Genomic DNA, 14,992 nt, shown 5'->3' with positions numbered 1-14,992 from the left:
GGCTAGTGCTGGCTAAGTGCAAGTTTGGTGTGGGTTGTTCTTTGGTGTTAGTAGGGTTGCTAGGTAGTGGCCGTTAGGTAGAGCAGCCCGTTTAGTTGCTTTTTCAATTTATTTATTTTTTTTTCAATTTTCCATCTGTACAACTCACCAAAAGGCCAATTTTTTTTGCATGGAGCTACAATGTCAAAAATTCAAAAATTGTATACGAATTCTTACTATATTGGGCCTTATAAGGATAATGGTAGCATCTATTTTAGCCGAAAGTGCCCTAAAAAATGCACTTCCTCCTAATTGAAGAGAAAATCCTTGAACAAGCTAGGGTTTGTGTCTATGAATCGTGGCTTCAAAAATCATCAAACCAAGAAGCAACAAGGACACTCTGATACCATGTAGAAGTTAAGAAAACCAACTTCACAAATTGGCAAGACCACCTGCATGCAAATAACCTACTAAAGAGAAACCAAAGAAGGAAAGGTAGGGCTTGCAGAATCATAATGGTGTGAGAGAAAATGTATTCCAACAATGAAAAATTAAATTTCTTACAAAAATACACTAGGAGAGCCTATTTATAAAAACCTCTAGGATGCTTTTAGAATAGGTAAGAAAGAACTAGGAGATAAGCATGACAACTAAGGAAATGTCTATGAAAAGTGGATTATCCTCCATGTAGACAAGAGGATAAGTATGACAAGGTAGGTACAAACTCCTCCGTTGTCAACAAGTAAACGTGTAAGAGTATGCTTACTCCTAGATTAAAAATTTTTTTTAAAAATGTATTTATCTAAGTAAGCTTAAGTAAAGTGCAAATAATAATAATTTACACTAAAAAGATGGACACATTGGTTTAGGTTTTAGTGGTAAAGTTTTCCAGAATGTCACCTTTTTCTTTATCAAAGTGAGGGGTTCCATTTTGCACTCTAAAAGACATATCTTGAGCATTCCATTTTTAATTTGGAAATTCTTTACATCATTGAAAAGTTCTTTCTATACTATTTCTATTGTTTCGAGCTATTTTTATATATTCTACTCTAGGAACATTCTAGTCAGTTTCTTATTTTTTTGCATTCTAGTGGATATCTTGGTTGTTTCAAGTCTCAGGATCGATTTTCTTCCTTGAGATTATTTTTCATGACTCGTACTATCTCTTGTATAATCTTTATGTCTCTTTTTATCTTTATTGATATCCCTTTGTATTATTTTTGCAAATGCACTAAGGTAAAGTGCCACTCTATTGTATTTTCATATATTTCACATCATTGTCTTTTGTTGTACTTACAATGCATTATAAAGTACCTTTTGGGGTTTCATATTGGCCATAGTTCTTCTCTTCCTTTGTCATGTGAGTGTTCCTTCCATGACATTAGCCTCATAATGTCTTGAAGACATGTGCCATTATAGGTGTTTGTACTTCTTTTGCACTCTTTGTTTTCCTAGTTCTTCTTTTTGTAAGAGATATTACTTTCAATTTTAGTGTTCATGTCTTCCATCTCAATACTGTAGTGGGGTTTTTTTGGTTCTATTTCTTTCCTTTTTTGATGGAATGAACTATGTATTCATTATTTAATCCTATTTACTAGGCAATTGTATTAGTTGGACACTTATGCTTTCTAATGGGATGGATCATTTACCATATAGACATTCTTTCATTCCTATTTTTGGAGGCTATGATGATACCTTCCATCTTTGATTGATAAGATCTTCATATTCAATATTCTCTACCTCTTCATATTCTATACAATGGGGATTCTTTAGATCATCAGTTTGATATTGTTTGTAGCCTCATGATTTCATGTTATTCTTCATGATCATCTTTTGTTGCTATCTTCTAGGACATTCCCTAGTTCAGAGGCTTCTTCAGTCCTTCACTAGTTGTTTCTAGCATTATTTTTGTCTATTTTTGGAGTAGGGTTTATTCCCATGTGGTTTTCTCTATTTCTCCTCTTTTTATAGATTGGGTTGTTCTTGGATTCCTCATCAAGCCTTGTTGTCAGGACCAAAATTTACTTTCAATAGTAGTTTTTAGGTTTTTAGATACTTTGTAAATTTATCTCTATGGGGGTTTAAAGTAACAAAGTATCTACTTATTAAATAAACTATATTCATTTAATTATTAAGTCACTTATTATCTCTAGTTAACTTAAGGTAAATTTTCTGTATATAGTAATTAATTATTTTATTGTTTATTATCATGAAACATAGGTTTTACGCTTTAGGGTATTCATCGCCTTTATAAGGATTTATCTATTTGTTGTAATTCATCCATTCTCTTTTGATTATATTAATATCTATTTTCTCATCAATAATGTCTCATCTATGGATCTAAGAATTCCAGCCTCCACATGTTTTTTCTTTTCTCTTTTTGTAATAGGTGTTTTCATGTAGGTGATTACTGGGGACTCTAGGGTTAATATATCATCAACTTCAATAGTTGCTATTAGGATACTAGAATGCAAGTTTACATTACACATTATCTTCTATAGAGACTGAGCCATTGAATATTTAGATTTGGAGTGTATGAAGTAATTAACGTTTCAATTGGTACATCTAGACCAGAGGATGACTAATTCACCCTCCCTGCTACCCCTTAGTTAATCTCAATCATTTTGACAACAAGGAGAACATGATTTTGTTACCTTTATACCATTACAATAATTTAAATCCTTGAAAATAGTGACCAGAACTTGTCTATTGTAAAAAATCTAATAAGGAAGCATTCATAGATTAGACTGTTGAAATCCTTTAGCATGGTTACTCTTAGTATAGTAAAGATCATAATAGATCTTGATGAAGAACTTATTGCAAGGTATTATTGATAATGTTTTATAACCTTTTAATTAGGAAAGATTCTAGTAGAGCATATTCTATAAGAGCACAATGTTTATGAACACCATTTTCACATTGTGGTTTTCACCCAAATCAGGTTTGCACAAGATAAATATTGATCTTACTACTATGTGGATACTTTTACTATTATATGTAACTATTTATGTACTTAATCAATAATAGTGTTATAGGAAAAAATAATCTTATAAATAGATAGTTTTAATATTAGTAAATTAATCAATCTTGTATCTACAGGTGTATCAATAGATGAAAACTTCTACACAAATTTACTTCTATTTAAGCATATAGCTAGTAGTAGTAAATAAAGATTTAAAATATTAATATGTGACATACATGGGACACATAACACAATCCTTTTAGTCTTATAAAGACCTTTGGTTAGAAGGTAAAATATAAATGGAGATGTCAACCATAAATCTTCACTAATGTAGTAAATGAGTTTGTTTTTAAGAGAATAATACTAGAAATTTGGCTATGAGATGAGTGTAGAAATACTTTTAGGTTCTCATTTATGGAAATATATATTTGATGTTTAGTGAGAAAATTTTGGAGTTATTTTTTGGAGAAGATAACTTATAAAATTAACTAATTTTCATGAAGATTAATTGTTAGCAGAGACACCAATTTGATTGGTGAGGTTCATAGTAAGTGATTTTGAAACATGCACACTTTAGGAAAGGTAATATAGTGTGTGAGGATTCCATATCTTGTTTTGGGATAAGTACAAACCATTTTGAGGTGGACCTTTCTATAATTTAATGTTCTAGAATCCTCTATAAGTCATTTTGACAAGTATAAGTAGAGGTTTATTTATTTATTTTAGGGGTAGTACATAGAAAATTCAAAGAGATTTCTATGGAATTTTGAATTTAAAGATGGGTCATAAATCTTGAAGTTGTATTTTATATCTAGTCATAACCTATAAGGCCTTACAACTAGACATGTATGTCGTTAAGTTGAATCAATAAAAGTGACTTGTTCTCTCTCCTTTGTGTTGTTCTCTATGTGTTTTCTTCCATTGTGACAATTCAGCAAGGTGTTTGGATAGTAGATGTTCCTTTGGCCCTTAGTTTTCATTCCTCCTTGCATCAGTGAACGAAGTTGATATTGGAAAAAATTAAATAGAAGTATAAGGAGAATGATAATTAGTTTAGAAGACTTCATGTTTTGGAAGTTGATGATGACTTGATGGTTCATTTGAAGAAAGGTAGATTTCTAGTTGGAACATATAGTAAATTTAAAATGAAGAAGTTTAGACATTGTAAGATCTTGAGGATGTTTAATAGTGGAAATGCTTATGAGGTTTAGTTATGTGATGACATTAATATAAGTCATATATTCAATGTTGCTGATTTGAAAAGGTATCATGACTTTCATAGTGAATTTGTTGTACTAGATGATTATCCTAAGATGAAGATTGAAGATATTGAAGAAATATTAGATCAAAGACTTGCTAAAAGATCAAGAGGAAAAGATTGTGATGAATATTTTTTGAAGTGGATGAGTAGAACAATTGAAGATGCTACATGTATTTATCCATATAAGTTGGATTTAGCTCAGGTTGTGGCATCACATGATTCAGGGGAATCATTTCTTTCAACCCTAGTTGTCTAATTCAGGTCTCCCTCATAATCCTACTCATTTTGTTTATTTTGTGAGTTAATGTTAAGTTCTAGTGGTTGATAAGTTTTAGTCAATGTTGATTTCCTATATCTAGAGAGTTTTCCAATGTTGGCCAAGCATTTATGTATGTTTTTCGCCACCTAGTGTTAGTTGACCATTCATCTATGTGTTGAGTGAACCTGATACCTACTAATGTCAATTTACTGCTTTGAAAAAAATTGTATGTGATTGGTTCTTAGTTTTATCTAAGTTGTGCATTTAATTTAGATCATGAATTTATTATAAGTATCTTTTCTTGGAATGTATGTGCACTATTTTAAGGGCAAGCTTCTATTATATCAAAGATTTCTAATCTTCTATAAGTCATTTTGGCAAGTATAAATAGTGGTGTTTAGGTTATTTTAAGCATTACTTTGAGAGTCGGGATGGGAATGCAAAGAGAAGAGATGGAAATCCAAATTAAGGACATGGAAAAGTTCAAAGTTTGTGATTTTGTAAAATTTTATTGGCCATAACCAAGAGGTCCTTATAACTAGGAATGCATGCTAATAATTTGATGAATCAATAAATTATTTACTATTATCTATTTGTCATTGAGGTACTTGGATAATTATGAGAGCCTTTAGCCCTAGATATTTGTTCTCTCCTTGTATTAGTCCTAATAGGGTCAATATATTTCATAGGATTCTTTTGATTAATAGACCAGTTTGTGGGTACCATCCTCACCAAGGTTTTTGTTTTACAATGGTTTCCCTTTTAAGAAATAATTGTGTCATGAGTTGTATTATGTTACTATTAATTAAAAATTTTATTTCAATTACACATGACTGTTTTTATATTATTAAAAATATACATAGTTGGAAACACATTTGTAGAATACTGATACACTCCTCACTCTTATTATTTTCTATTTCTAACACAAAAAACTACCCTTTCTAGGGCTTTACCCTATTAGGAGTGATTTTTTACCTTGTTACAAGTACAACTAGATCTTCTAAGATCTACCATGTAAAGGATTTAAATAGCTCTATTAAAATTACACCATGTTAGAGAATTTATAGCCTTTATATGTATGTGTATATATATGTATGTATATATATATATGCATGTATGCATGTGTATATATATATGTGTGTGTGTGTGTGTGTGTGTGTGTATATGTACACATATATAATCATATATACATGCATATATATATATATATATATATATACAAAGGCTATAAATTATCTAACATAGTATAATTTTAATAGAGCTATTTAAATTCTTTACATGGTAGATCTTAGAAGATCTATTTGTGCTTGTAACAAGGTACAAAATCACTCCTAATAGGGTAAATCCCTATATATATACACACACACACACACACACACACATATACGTTGGATACAATTGATTAATTGTGTATTGTCTTTGATGATACAAAAATATCATATCATTATTAGTTAGTGTATGCCAAGCTCACTTGGGTAGTGAAGATAGTTTTTTGTGTCTATCGAGCATTCTTGTGTTTGCCTAGTTTAAAAGGCAATGTCTACTGAGTTCACTCGAGCATTGAAGGAAAGTCTATAGAAGATGAGCGTTAATTGAGCTCACTTGGTTAATGAAGAAAATTTGGATAGAACTAGTGCTAACTGAGCTCACTTGGTTACCAAAGGATCTTTATGAGTTTTTAGTATTAACTAAGCTTCTATTGGTTAACATAGGAAATCACGTCTGAGTTAGTGTCTACTGAGCTAGGTTGGCTCACGAAGGATTTTCTTATCTTGGAATACTAAGCTTAATTGATTTATCTATTATTTATAGCTGACTAAGGTGATGAATATTAGTTATTCTGAGTTGTATATGAGTTGACTTGACAATATGAAAGATATAAGTATAAGGTCAAGTTGTGGATTCAAGTTGTACAAGTGTGAAGATGTGATGAATGAATTGAAGATTCAATTATGAAGAGAGGAAGAAAATTTGAAGGATAAGTAGAATATACTTGTGGAGTAGAAAAGCTCTATTCAATCAAGAAGGATCAAATACAAGCTAGAATAGAGATCTATAATCAACAATTTAGTTGCACTCAAATCAGGCCATCTCATTGTTACTCTCTAACCATTGTAGTTGTGATCTAAATCTCTTAATAGAGTTGGCTTAACATTTATTTATAAATCCTCTAACATGGTGGAAGTTCTATTGAGTTGTCTTAAGAGCTCTAACAAGGCCACTCATAATAGGGTGACACCTAATAGTGTGTTTTGTAACCTTTAATAGGGTTTCTCCTAACAGTGTGCACTTGAAAAGAGTGTAAATAGTAACTAGTTGAGATTGGTGATTTTTCTCAAATTGGGTTTCCACATTAAATCCTGGTGTCAAATGTGTTCATCCTATTTTTCTTTATGTTTTTGCAACCAAGTTAAATTAAAGATAATTATAGATAATATTTAAAATATTTTCATAATTAGTACCTAATGAGTTACAACATTTTATGTGTGTTTACTGAACATCAATGGTACTCAGTTTTAAGACTTTATTTTGTACTAACATCTAAGGGATCTATGATTTATTTTAGTAGTAACTAATTCACCCCTCTCCTCTCAATTACCCCTCTTATATTTCAAATAATTGGTATTCAAGGTTTTGGTGCTTGCCAAGCTAAAGATTAATATTTCTTAGAAAAGAGTGAATCCCAAGTTGAACAAACAATTGTGCAGCATGGCAAGGACTTATAAGTTTACATTTGGCTACTATCAGTGATTCAAGGTGAAAATATCTTGATATTGAGTACAAGACTCCCACTGGAACATTATATATTGAAGATATTACTAAAAGGAAGAATAATAACATTATGATGATTGATATTGCATCTGCTCTTAGATATGCTAAACTTGATGAAGTCAAAGACTGTAAGACAACTCATGAGATGTGGGTCAAACTAAATGCCATATACGGAGGAGATGAGAATGTAAGAAGAGCTAAGGTTGAAAGTCTTAGAGGTCATTTTGATCAGATGAAAATGAGAGAAGATGAGAACATTGCAAAATATGTTGAAAGAATGAAAGCAATTGTAAGTGCAATCAAAGAATATGGAGGAGACATTGAAGAGAAAATAGTTGTGAGAAATGTACTTATAACTCTTCTTCCTATTTATGCAATTTCAATGTCTGTTATTTAGAAGATGAGAGTGATCCAAATAATAAAATATCTTTGAATGCTCTAGTTGGAAGATTAACAAGTTTTGAGTTAGATAACTTAACCATGTTCCTAGTTCAAAAGTTATAGAGTCTACTTTTAAAGCCAAACTATCACTCAAAGAAAAGGCTAAGAAATAAAAGTCTAGTCAATTAGGTAGTGAATAAGAAAAAACAAAGGAAAGTTTAGATAGTGATCTTGAAGTTGTAGCAGCCCTCCTTGCAAGAAAGTATTACAAAGACAGAGGAAAGTTTAAAGGTAAAGTTCCTCTGATATGCTTTTCCTATGAAAAAGTTAGTCACATTTTTGAAAGGTGTCCAAAAAAGGAAATCAAAGATGAAAAGAAAAGAAATAAGTGCAAAGGTAAGAAGGATTCCAATAACTACAAGAATTACAAGGACAAAGGTAAGAAATCTTGTTTTATAGCTAAAGATTCTAATAGCAATGAAGATGAAATGGTATATATTGTTTTAAAACATGAATCTAATGATGAAGGAGATAAGATGGCACTTATCTCTCATGTTAGAAAAAATGATATATGGATTATTGATAGTGGTTATTCACACATATGACTGGAGATAAAATAAAATTTGAGGACATGGAATATTATAATGGAGGTAGTGTGAGATTGGGAAACAATGAACTTTGTAACATAAAAGGAAAAGGATGCATTTAATTAACTAAAGAACTTATGTGTGACAATTCTTATTGGGTTGAAGGACTAAAATATAATCTACTAAGTGTGGCATAAGTAAATAACATTGGATTAAAGGTAGAATTGATGAATCAATAGGCCAAACTACTAGATGGAAAAGGAAATCTGGTTGGATCTAGTAAGAAAACAAAATTTAATCTATTTTATCTTGATCTCAATGAATGTTCATGTTTTATTACTCAAGTAGAAGAAAATTGGTTATGGCACAAAAGACTATGTCATGTAAACTTTGATAATCTAGATATGATAAGAAAACATAGAAGAGTAAGAGGTATTCCTAGTTTGAAGAAGCCTAATATGGGTTTATGCAAGAATTGTTAAATTGGTAAGATGGAAAAGACTAGTTTCAAAAGAAAAAGCTATCAGTCAAAAGAAGTCTTAGAGATTGTTCATACAGACTTATGTGGACCTATTGGAATAGAGAGCTAAAGTGTAGAAAATATTTTCATTCTTTTTATTGATGACTATTCTAGAATGATGAGTGTAATGTATCTAAAAGAAAAATTAGAAGCCTTTTAAAAGTTCAAGTGGTCTCTAGCAAGAGTAGAAAAAGAAACTTGAAAGAGGTTGAAATGTTTAAGATCAAACAAATGTGGTGAATTCATCTCCAATGAATTCAATAATTTTTGCAATGAAAGAGGAATTAGAAGGCAAGTATTAGCCTTTGGTACACTACGACAGAATGGTATAGTTGAAAGAAGAAATAGATCCATCATGGATTGCGCAAGAATCCTAATGATTGAATAGAATTTTGTAAACAAATACTAGAAGGAAGCTATCAACACTATAGTTCATACCTTGAATAGAGTATAGTTGAAGAAAGACTCAAACAAAACTCCTTATCACCAATGGTTTGGCTACAAACCTAATGTAAGTTACTTGAAAGTATTTTGTAGCAAATGTTATATCTTGAAAGAGTCTAGAAAAGGTGAATTTTATGTAAAAGGTGATGAAGGCATATTTCTAGGTTACTCCTGCAAAAGTGAAGCATACAAATGTTTGAATTTGTCCATTCATAAAATAATAGAAAGTGCACATGTTAGAATTGATGAGTTTGCAGAAAAAGAGTGCAGAAGAAAGCACCAAGGAGCTAGAGGATTATAGAAGAACTGCTTACTATGAACCAGATACCCTACCAAACCTTTTTGAAAGAAAGGAAGCTTCATCTACTGAGTCCCCAAAATCTCCAATAGTTATCGAGTTATAGATAGTGCAACCCAAGGCACAATTTAAAGGACTCGAGTTACATGACTAGAGACTACCAAGCTAGTTCAAACCGAGTCTGATGGACTCAAGTCATAGGTAGCAAAACTTGAGCTTGATAGTAAAGTTCATAATAAAAATAGTGGAACTCATTCAAAACCCAAAAAACTTGTGTTAGCAGGATATGTTAGAAGGCATCATGCACTTGATTAGATCATTAGAGACAAATCTGATGGAACAATGACAAGAAGCAAATTAAAAGGTACATGTTTACTTGCTAAATTTCAACTTAGAAATGTTAAAGATGCTTTGAAAAATGAAAGTTGTATTTAAGAAATGAATGAAGAGATAAAATAGATTAAAAAGAAAAAAATTTGGACTCTTGTTCCTAGGACCAAAGATAAAACTATAATTGGCACAAAGTGGGTGTTCAAAAATAAGTTGAATTAAGATAGAAAAGTTTCAAGAAACAAGGCAAGATTGGTATGTAAAGATTATTCTCAAGAAGTAGGAATTGATTATGGTGAGACTTTTGCTCCTATAGAGAGATTAAAAGGTGTTAGAAATTTAATAGCATGTGCAACACACAAAGGATTTAAAGTATACCAAATGGATGTTAAATCTCCATACTTGGATGAAATTCTTTGTGAGGAAGTCTACATTGAACAACTAGAAGGTTTTGTAGATCCTAGCAAAAGAGATAGGGTTTCAAGTTACATAAAGTTTTATATGGTCTCAAGAAAGCTCCTAGAGATTGGTATGAAAAACTTCATAATTACTTGGTACATATTGGCTTTCAAAGAACAAATGATAATAGTAGTCTATATATCAAAGAAGGATTAAATAATAAGATTGTATTAGTAGAAATATTTGTTAATGATACCTTAATCACAGGAAATGATAACTTGTGCAAATAATTATCAGAAGAAATGAGTAAAAATATTGAGATGTATGGTATCTACATCACTGAATCCAAGTATATCAAGGAGATACTGAAGAAGTTTAGAATGGAAGATTCAAGACCAATTGGAACCCCTATGTCTACTGGACACAAGCTTTCCATCAATGATGATACCAAAGAAGTAGATCCAACCAGATACAAAACAATGATTAAAAAATTGCAATATGTAGTATATGCAAGGCTTGATATTGCATTATTAGTTGGTATGGTGGCAAGATTCTTATCAAATCTTAGAGAAAATCACATGATGAAAATCAAGAGAATCATGGAATATCTAAAAGGTACTGAAGACCATGTCTTATGGTACAAACTTGGAGGCAATTTAGACTTGAAGGTGTTTATTGATATTGATTAGGTAGGAAGTCTTGGTGATAAAAAATGAACTAGTGGAAAAATATTCTTTCTTGGTAAAAGACTAGTGTCTTGGACAAGCAAGAAACAAAATTGCATCTCTCAATCCATAGGAAAGGTAGAATATGTGACAGCAACAGCTGATTGTTCTAACATTTTTTAGTTTAAACAATTAATGGAAGGAATGAAGATAGAGATAAAGGATCCAATAGAAATATATTTTGATAACACTATTGTAATCAATATATCAAAGAATCCAATGATGCATACAAAAAAAAAGAACATTGCTATAAAATAACACTTCTTAAGAGAGTTGGTGTAGAATAAAGAAGTTAGATTGGAATATGTTAATAGAAAAGAACAGATTCTAGACATATTCACCAAGCCATTACCTAAGGATGCATTTCTATATCTAAGGGGTAAGCTAGGGGTCATTCCCCTATCTAAAGCTCATTAAATGAAGTTTAGTGATGCATCAACAAAAGCTAAGTTGAAGACCAATCAATCAGTTCATAATTGATAAGGGAATATTGTAAATGGATCAGTACTTAAAGTACATTGATACTAACAGAGTTATTTTCTTTGGCATGTGTTGTCAAAGAGGGAGAAGTTTACTGCCATATCTCTTAAAAAATTTTGTCATTTCAAAGAAGGAGAAGGTTGCTATAAGAGGGAGAAAGTTCTGTGAATGAACTTCGCAAAAGTTGTTGTAGACAGAGGGAGAATCTAGTAAAACGAAGAGATCATACTAATAGAAGGAGTTCTCAAGAATAAATCCAAAATTTTATTGTTTTATGACATGTTGTGTTGCCATCAATGCCAAAGAGGATGATTGTTGGATATAATTGGTTAATTGTGTATTGTCTTTAATGTTACCCAAATGTCATATCATTATTAATCATTGAATGATAAGCTCAATTGGCCAGTGAAGACAATTTTCTATGTGTATAGAGAATTCCCTTATTTCCCTAGTTCAGAATGTAGTGTCTATCGAGTTCACTTGGGCATTGAAAGAAATTCTACTGAAGATGAGTTTTAAATGAACTCACTCGATTAATGAAGAAAATTTGGATGGAACTAATGCTAACTGAGCTCACTCAGTTGCCAAAGGATCTTTGTGATTTTGTAGTGTAAACTGAGCTTCTATTGGTTAACACATAAAATTGCTTCTAAGTTAGTGTCTACCAAGCTGGATTAGCTAAAAAAGGATTTTCTTAACTTGGAGTATTAAGCTTAATTGATTTATCTATTGAATCTAGCCGACTAAGGTGATGAATATTAGTTATTCAAAGTTGTATATGTGTTGATTTGACAATATGAAAGACATAAGTATAAGGTCAAATTTTGGATTCATGTTGTGCAAGTGTGAAGATGTGATGAATGAATTATAAATTCAATGATGAAGAGAGGAAGAAAATTTGAAGGATAAGCAAAATATACTTGTGAAATAGAAAAGCTATATTCGATCAAGAAGGATCAAATACAAGCTAGAACAAAGATCTGTAATCAACAATTCAATTGCATTCAAATCAAGTCATCTTATTATTACTCTAACCATTGTAGCAGTGATCTAAATCTCTTAAAAGAGTTGCCTTAAGGGCTTTTTGTAAATCCTCTAACAACGTGGTAGTTCTGTTAAATTGTTTTAAGATCGCTAACAAGGCCACTCCTAACAAGGTGATTAAATCATTTAATAGGGTCACACCTAATGGTGTGTTTTGTAACTTTTAATAGGCGTGGCTCCTAATAGGGCTCACTTCAGAAGAGTGAAAATAGTAACTAGTTGCAATTGGTGGTTTTTCCTATATTGGTTTTCCACATTAAATCCTAGTGTCAAATGTATTCATGCTATTTTTCTTTATGTGTTTGCAACCAAGTTAAATTAAGGATAATCACATATAATATTTAAAATATTTTCATAAGTAGTACTTATCAAGTTGCAACTTTTTATGTGTGTTTACCAAGCATCAACAATCAACAATATGAATTCAATTTTCAGACTTTATTTTGTACTAAAATCTAAGCGATCTGGTATTTATTTTAGTTGTAACTGATTCATCCCTCCCCTCTTAGTTACTTCTCTCTCTCTCTCTCTCTCTCTCTCTCTCTCTCTCTATATATATATATATATATATATATATATATATATATATATATATATATATATATATATATATATATAAAGGTGCACTTGTTCTACAGTTTTACTAGTCAGAATTATTAGGTAACAATTAATTTTTGATCTATAAATGGCATCATTTTCCTATAAGACTCATTATGATCTGATAACTTGCTTATAGACTATTTAATTCTAATCTCACTATCTTGATCACAATAACTAGATCTCTATTCTTATAGCTTTCATTGACCATCTTCTTTCTCTAGTTTCTACCTATCTTTGTAAAAATTGCCCCTACCTCACATTGTATCTAATATAAGTGTTATATAAGATTATTTTAGTTTTCTTATAATTTTTTTATCTTCTTAATCTTGACCTTAACTTAAAATTGTTATTTCTCAATCTCAATTATTAGATTTGAGTGTTTCATCTTTCTTTCTTATTTAGCTATTTATCACTCAAAATGGTCAAAGCATATCATATATTGAAACTAAAAGAATTATAAATTTATGCCAAGATTTTCACATATCCCAACATAATATATATCTCTTACCTCAATTTCTAAAATTAGATTTACATTATCCAATGTAATTCTTCCTTGATCTTTTTTCTCAATCACCACACTTTGTCATGTAATCACTAATTGTTACAAAATTATTACAAATATAGAATTCACCAACCAAATTTTTTGTATTTTTTTCATTAATAAAAAACCTTTACATATTCATAAACCTGTTCATTATCTTCATGGTATCTCAATGAAATTTACCTCAACAATCTCCACCTTTTTTTATTGATGAAAATGTCGTTAATATTTTTTTTACTCAAAATATTTGATCTTCTCCCCCTTACATCGTATATATTTTTTGTCTTCTCCCAATCTATACTTGTAATCATCTTCTCTCTTTTATCTTCTTCCTTCATCTTCTCTAGTTTCTTGTGTTCCTTTGTATTCTCCTCTTTTAATTGATGTATTCATTTCCTAAACTCTAAATAATTTAACTACTCCCCCTTAGATCATATATATTAGTCTTCTCCCCCTCCACCAATAGTGTCAAATGTATAATCATTCATTATCTTCTAATTGACAGTTTATAACATGTCAAAGATAACCTTGTAGTTTCCTTGGACTAGATCTAAGGATGTCTCCTATGTTTTATTTAGACGACTTAGTGAAATAACTTGTTTTTACATATTGGTTCCAAAATCATTCATCTCATCAGTTGAATCTATCCTTGCAAGTATCAAAGATTCCTCCTCTATCCTTATGCATTTCTCTACTTATTGCATGACAAGAGATAGAAGTACATGTAATTCTAGTATATTCAACATTCTTCTACTCTACTTATCTCATAATTTTATAACATTTTTCAATGTTTTCTTCATCTCTTTATTGAATGAAATGATTGAACTTGATAATGGATCAAGGTGGATGCATAAAATCTCCAATTTATTTTCTACTACATCATTTTTCTCCTCTAAATATTTTATATTTTCTAAATACTTTTATATTTTTGTAGATATTTTTCTTGGTATAGTTAATATTTCTATTACCTACTTTACTATGTTAGTTAGTTGACCTCTAAGTGTAATAATTTTAACCTCTATTTTGTCTTCCATTTTCTTATTCATATTTTCATTCACCAAATTTATGGATGAAAAAATTAATTTAGTGTCTTGATCATATATATCCTTGATTAATGTATCAAACTAATCAATTACTAATTCATCTCTATTGTGTCTATTTTAGGTACCAATTCAAGAAAAAAATCATGGCTTATCTTAGTTCTTGTCTCTTCTTTTTCTTCTCTTATGTTGATTTCATCCTTGCCCTTTCTAGTATTCAATCAATTATTTGGATTTATCTTATTCATATTCATAGTTGTAAGAATTATCTCCTCATCACATAGATCTTCATCTTCTTTCTCAATTAGTGGTTTTATTGATTTTATTTTCCTTGTCGTGTCTAGATCAAGACTCAAATTTCTTATTACTT

Source organism: Cupressus sempervirens, chromosome 9, assembly GCF_028749045.1.
Source record: "Cupressus sempervirens isolate cs-2001-9-10 chromosome 9, ASM2874904v1, whole genome shotgun sequence".
Taxonomy (NCBI): Eukaryota; Viridiplantae; Streptophyta; class Pinopsida; order Cupressales; family Cupressaceae; genus Cupressus; species Cupressus sempervirens.
The sequence above is the reverse complement of the archived record's forward strand: the minus strand, read 5'-3'. Positions refer to the sequence as shown.